Below are 7,430 nucleotides of genomic sequence, written 5' to 3' on the forward strand. Positions count from 1 at the left end.
CTTTAATTAACAAGCACCACAGGAAACAGGGCACTCCCTGAACATCGCTTCGGGGTTTCTTTGACATTCGTAATGGGCTGCCCACTGCGAACATTGAGTGGGATTTCTATCCTGACAATAATGTACTAGAAAAAGAATATAGATGAATAATGAAATAAGTAAATAAAAAAAAGACAACAGAACATTATTTCGGTCAGTATTCTCTTTCAAATTACTTAGACTTGCCTCACTTGAAATTTAACTAGAGTCCAGGAATACATAAAAAAAAAAAAACAACGAAGAGAAGAGATCAGATAAAAAAAGAAAAATGGACAGATAGCTAGGTAAAGAGATGAATTTTTAATAAATAAACAACTGGTAATGTAACGATTATCATAATTCCAGTGAACTGAATTTTCTCCCGTATTTGATTTTGACGGACAGGATACTTAAAAACTGAAAGCATTAAATTATATATTATGATAATAATAATAATAATAATATAATAATAATAATAGTATAATAATAATAATAATAATAATAATGTGATAATAATACTAATAATAAGTAAAATGAGTAATAATGAGGATGATGATAGCATAATGATGATTATAACAAGATGAGTTGACCGTCATTCTTACTGTCACAAATGAACCTGTGAGCTCTTATTTTCCCACTAACAGTTAAAAGTTGAACGTAACTACAAGCTTCTCACCGCATAAAAGCAAGTATGCTAAATTATCGCCCGTTTCGTACTTACCGCATATGCCACAGGACTTGGGGCAATTCTTTAACATTGAATATGGGTTAGTACGACAATCGCCTCGCCGTTTCAAATCGTCACAATAAGGACGATTGTCTCTACATAGACGAGTAGGATTATGGTCGGACATTATTATCCCTACAAACAAACATTATGAACCTTTATTATAAGCCTACCAAAGAACAGTGCACCGAGTTACTCTCAACTACCTTGGGGGAAGTTGAACCACAAAATGAAAAGGAACAGAGGAGGATGTAAATTATGGTCCAGGGCAGAAAAGGGACATATCGTTAAGGCTATTTAGGTGAACGTCGATGTGTTTGCATAGGCTAGTACATGATTGAGCTCTGTAACTTTAAAGAATTTTCAAGGTGGAAGCCTGTTGCCATAAGAAAATTTATTTAACCAACAATAGCACCCTCGAAAATACGGTAGTAAAATGACCACAATAAATTGATTTCATCACAGATCTCTGCATGAGATTGATAAATAAAAAGATAAAAGCAAATACTACAATTTCAAACCCTCAAAGGGGCCTTCGTCCGCTCATTAGGAAAGTAGGTGTGTCTTTTTCATTCCTCTGGGGAATCTTGTTTCAAGAGTTAGCAAAATTAAGAATCATACCTGCATCACCTGACAAGATAAAAGAGAAAATAAAATAAAACTAATTTAAAATTATAAGGACTCACAGAAAAATGGAAAGTACGTCAGTTCTAATGATTCTTTTATGTTTGTCCTTGTATTCATGTCTCTTCGTGTAACTTCGTGTATTCGTGTATTCGTGTATCTACGAACGAACGAGAGTGCAATGATGACCAAATCTTCTGCCTACATGAGGAACACTTCATACTCAAAATTTTTCGAAGTTCTAACACAAAAGACGCGGATGTTTTCTTCTGATGAGTTTCAAGTCATCTTGAATTAATTTTTCTTTCATTTTTTTTTCATCAAGGGTTTGCGATAAAATAACAGTAATACAATGATGAAAGCTAAGGATATTCAGGAAACTTGATAAATTGTAGAAAAGAAAAAATACATATGTACAAAAACAGGATTCCTCGGCATAAGCGTTGTGAACAAAGCGTATGTGCAAAACTTCGTTTTCGTGTTTTTCTGCGTGCGTATCTCTCTACTTACAATATTGGATGCTGCAGATGTACATTAGCACAAAAAAGAGTACCCCAAACTTCACAGACATGGCTGGAAAATTACGCTGCATTAAAAGAAAAAGAAATAAATATCCTTTACAATTCACAATCTTTCGTTGAAACATGCACAACAGGAGTGAGATGAAAAAAGACCCGTCTGAGACAAATATTACCTTGTAGGAGAAACCTTTGGGTTGTCTTCACAGGGGGCTCAAGATGCCTTTTTATCTTCGGTGAGCATATTGCTTTTATAGCGTTAAACATCCATTGCATATGCAACAGGGGCGGAAAAATGAAATAATCAGAGTGCATTCCACAACCTTTATGCTCATTATAGTCGAGTGCCTTATGCTGTTTATTGAGGCGTTTCACACGAGAGTCCAATATTTCTTACATTTCATTTTAGGGAGATTTCTACCGTGTGAGAAAAAATTTCACATAGATAGCTATTAACTGAAGTAAACTATAGCACTAAATTTCTTTCCATGTACGTAATACAGCTCTGGACATAAAATTAAAAGAGGGTTTTTTTTAGGTGGAAGTTTAGACACGAAAAAATGTTGGTTGCACGGACGAGCGCTAATGTTTGGGTGGAAGGTTATGCTTTCCTTCAAACAAGTTTGTAATTAGGCTAAATTGAGGTAGTGCGGCAAAGTAGCCTTTTGTTATTGCAAGGCGGGTAACTGATTGAGTTCTCAAAAGAGCCTTCTGATTCGCTAAGAGTTGTGAAAAAGCATAGCCTTCCTTGCTGTTGCTTGAGCATAAAATCAGCCTGTCTGTAATTAAGAACTCCTTATTACAAAAGCAACATAAGAGCGTTGGAAAGCCATGCTTTATTTTGCAGAGTGATCTTACTCATATTAAAGCAGCGGAAAACTTACATTTGCTGAGATAATAACAGAAAGTTCACAACAGAACTTTCATAGCGTAAAACCGGAAACCTTTACAAGTTAGTAGTGCACACACATGCATTTATTAGCGGTAACAACTAACTGCTCTCTTAGGCCGATAAAGTTATGGCGATAAGTGATGACCCGATAATTGTCAGGAGGCATAGCTTTTCAACCTAATGACCCGTGCATGTCACCAACCTTTCTTCCTATCTTTATTTCCATTCAAAAGACTCTCTCTTAATTTCATTTCTAAAACAAGTGACAAAAACGTTCATTGCTACAGTTTATAGAAGTTTAGTTTCCTGCTGAAATCTTCAGTAACAATTCACCCTTCTCGATGCAGATAACACGTAAAGGGTCGGTATCTTTAGAAATAGGGACCTTCTTGCTTGAGACATTTGAACAAACATCATGAAGTACTCTGTAAGATATAATGGCCTCTTGAGCAACCTAAATGGGTCGCGGAATGCTGAATATCTTAAAATTGACAAATGGAAAATTACTATGGCACTCAGCCGTTGAACACATGATGATTACAATGATGTGTTTTTGTAGTTAGTAGTACACACATTTGAATTTATTAGTTTATTATTAGGCTATTTTTTAATTTCACAAGTAACTATCTACCTTGCGGTAACAACTGACTGCTCTGTTAGGACAAAATTACGGCGATAAGTGATGACCCGATAATTGTTGGTAGGCATAGCTTTCCAACATAATCACCCGTGCATGTCATCAACCTCTCTCTCTTAATTTCATTTCTACAACAAGAGACAAAAACGTTCATTGCTACAGTTTATATCAGTTGAATTAGTTTCTTGCAGAAATCTTCAGTAACAATTCACCCTTCTTGATGTAAATAGCGTAAAGGGCCGGTATCTTTAGAAATAGGGACCATCTTGTTTGTGACACTTGAACAAACATCATGAAGCGCTCTTTAAGATATAATGACCTCTTGAGCAACCTGAATGGGTCACGGAATGCCGAATATCTTAAATTGACAAGGCGACCCTTTGACTTGCGGATTTGCATGACTCGAACCAAGGGTATGGATCACGCTGAGGAATTTGTTCAAGGTCATGGTCTTGGCAACTATCGGAAGGAAACATCGATGTTTTATGCATAAGACTTCACGACGATTTTGAACATCGATTGCTGTTTTTACAAGTAGAAGATTCATACTTTGACGCTTGGATTCGCTCATTAGTGTATACAATTTTCGACAAGCAAAAAGCGTTTTTTCTCGATCGGCACAACCGAGACATTATGCAAAATTAATTCAAGTATTTCTATTTTCCCTTGTCTGCTGGTTCTTCTTATCTTTTGTTAATTTACTTCTAATTTTCTTTCTTGTAAGTGGAGCAGGCGTTAGGTTTTCTAAATTTGCTGAATTCACAGAGAAGATTACCAAGATGAACTTCAAACTGAGATAGTTTCCTAGTTGATGGATGATACCCCCCTCTAAGCATAGAACTATAGCTTTTATCCTTTGGCACTGCTATGTAGGAATCAATTCAAAATTTCTCTTACGTCGGAATTTCATAACCCCACTTACAAGGATGTATTTCATAGTTTACTTTAGATGGCAACAAGCTCATCACCAAAACTGGCAGAGTTTGATTCTATCCTTGCTTTGGCCCTCGATATCACAGAGCTAACAACGTCATAGATGTACACCTGAATTTGCTTAAGTGGACCCAGAAACAGTTCATAATATGTTCTCCTTCACGGACCTTTCGTGTTCATCAAGTCTTCTTGTGGTGATGTTTCCCCCCAAAGTACTTTCAAGTGCCCCAACCCACTGATTGTTAGTAATTGTCGACAAATAAAGACTAACGCAGGATTAACAATTTTTCTTCCCAAAATACTTTGAAAAACATGGTTGTCATGGGATACAACGTGACCGTTGCTATGGAAACTATGACACATTGATCAATTGTCCCAGAAACTGTGGCGTACGTGGTAAGTATGTAAACTGCTTCAATTAACAATACGTGCTGATATGCACCGAGAGAGTAACCTTAAGTTTATTTGAACTTAAGAATCCCTGTTGGCAGCTGAGGAAAGCCGACACAGTAAATTCTGGCCGTGGGAATGATGCAAAATTGTCCCACCCAAGTCATTCCTCAGGGAGCAGTCCTTCTTTTTCACCTGTGGTGGGAATGGAGGATCTATCTCCTTCACCGCAAACATGTTTTATATCATTACATTACACGTTCCTTCACTGGGAGAGAGAGCAGGTCGAGATGCGAATGCAAACAACTGCTACAAAGGGGACGGTCATTCTTGCATTCCTCAAGTTATAGGCAATCAGAAAATATCATAGATAGCGTGAGAGGGCGCTCTGATTGGCTTATGCTAGACGCGAGCTTCGTTTAAGGCCAACATACTTTTTCTTCTTCTTCATACAATTTTTATCATTATTATTAGTAATATTATTTATCTATCGTGTGAAATTTCTGATTTTCAATGAGCGGTTACTCAGCATAAATATCGCAAAGAGGGTGTTGCAATTGTCGTAATCGTGGTTAATTGTGATCATGTAGAGCGCTCGTCGATTGAGTGTCATAAAACCAAAACCGAAGTAATTACAACAGCCAATCAAAAGAAAGAAAATTACCTTAAGGGGCCAATGAGAACTCAAAGTAAAACCAACCAAACGCGCGGGAAAACGCGAATTACCAAGTCATCATCGGTTTTAGTTTTGCATCTGATTGGTCGAGAGAGTTGCGTGAGTTTTCTGGACCAATTAAGCAGTCAAGTAAAGCCGAAACAAACCAATCCTGGATTTTTATCAACCCTCTGCTCAACTGAAAATTGCTCCAACAGACTACTTGAAAGTTACAAACTGAACAACGATCGTTAGTTAACGCTAGTTGAATGAAGAACGTTCGTTGATACCGTGAGGACAAAGAGTGCCGATTTGAAAGATAAAGTTTTGTGGCTTCCCGAAATGCCTATACTTAGGAAAAGGCCGCAGACTGCCATATTCTGCTAAAAATGATTAGGGAAATTAAAGTGTTTAGCGACTTGTTTGGATGCGTGCTTGTCAAACATGGATTCTTCTCCCCATGTGCAAAGGAATGAACAAGCAATGATAGAACAACGGGAACAAATAAAATAGCGCGGGAACTATAAATCACCTTCAGTTTTCCCTTCTTTTATTGTTACCAGTTTATTGTTAAATGCTACCCAAAGTTACAATGATTAACATGTTTCCACTTTTTTGGGAAGTCTGTGGCACGGTCGGTTTTATTGCCAAGCTACCTCAACGCCTATCAAAAGAAAAAGAGAGAAAGGATATTAGCCGGAGCTCGCTTCTAGATATCTGTTAAGAAACACCATTTCACCATTTGCGGTAAATTTTAAAGAGATGTCGAAGGACAATCTCCTTCACAGCCATTCATTATTTGGTTCCGTCATGCTATGTCCTTCAGAAGTTTCCTTAAGCAACCCTTTGATGGCGGAATAGGAGGCAAAAGAATAATTGTTATTCCTTAGGAAGGCCGCTTATCCAAAACATTAGGAATTACGTATACTCATAAGTTAGTCCTTGATTAAGAAGGACTTTCACAGGGAAATTTGTGAAGAGTGCACCTCGCTAGTACAGTATGGTGTTGAGTTGAAAAAGGTGTTCACGATGACTTGGCAAGGACTCTAAGTATGGATTTCAGGAAAGTTGTACTTTAAAAGTTTTCCTTCTTCTGTCGTTGATAAGTTTCTTATACTGGAAGAAAGGGTGGACGAATAACTTGCCACTGAAATGTTCCTGCGAAACAGTTTTTTTGTAAATAAACACAGCCTATGCTTTTTCCTTAATACGCGTGTTCTCTTTCTCTTGAATGTCTTCATATAGTCCATATCTTTTGAGCGCTTTGTTTAGCCAGAGGCAAGAAGCATTTTTAATACGCATTTGTTGGAAAGTCTCTCATTATTTGACTTCTCCTTGCCTTGAAGGCTTGAAGCAAAATGCGCTCGTTAGAAAGTCAGTAATTTTGATGCCATTAAATAAATTGCATATCATAACGAAAGAAGCCTGCCTTTCAGAAGCAAAGAGAGGCTGCTCTACAAAGTACTCGAAGCCAGGCAATTGAAAGCTACCACGTTAGCATGAAAATTTGGTCAGTTTGAGGAGCAAACAAACCTTTAATTAACAAGCACCGCAGGAAACAGGGCACTCCCTGAACATCGCTTCGGGGTTTTTATGACATTCATAATGGGCTGCCCACTGCGAACATTGAGTGGGGTTTCTATCCTGACACTCATGTACTAGAAAATGAATACAGATAAATAATGAAATAAGTAAGTAAAAAAAGACAACAGAACATTATTTCGGTCAGTATTCTCTTTCAAATTACTTAGACTTGCCTCACTTGAAATTTAACTAGAGTGGAGGAATACGTAAAAAAAAAAAAACAACGAAGAGAAGAGATCAGATTAAAAAAAGGAAATGAACAGATAGCTAGGTAAAGAGATGAATTTTTAATAAATAAACTACTGGGTAATGTAGCGATTATCATAATTCCAGTGAATTGAATTTTCTCCCGTATTTGATTTTGACGGACAGGATACTTAAAAAATGAAGGCATTAAATGATATATTACGATAATAATAGTAATAATAATATAATAATACTAATAATAAGTA

This window comes from Pocillopora verrucosa, chromosome 1 (assembly GCF_036669915.1).
Source record: "Pocillopora verrucosa isolate sample1 chromosome 1, ASM3666991v2, whole genome shotgun sequence".
NCBI lineage: Eukaryota > Metazoa > Cnidaria > Anthozoa > Scleractinia > Pocilloporidae > Pocillopora > Pocillopora verrucosa.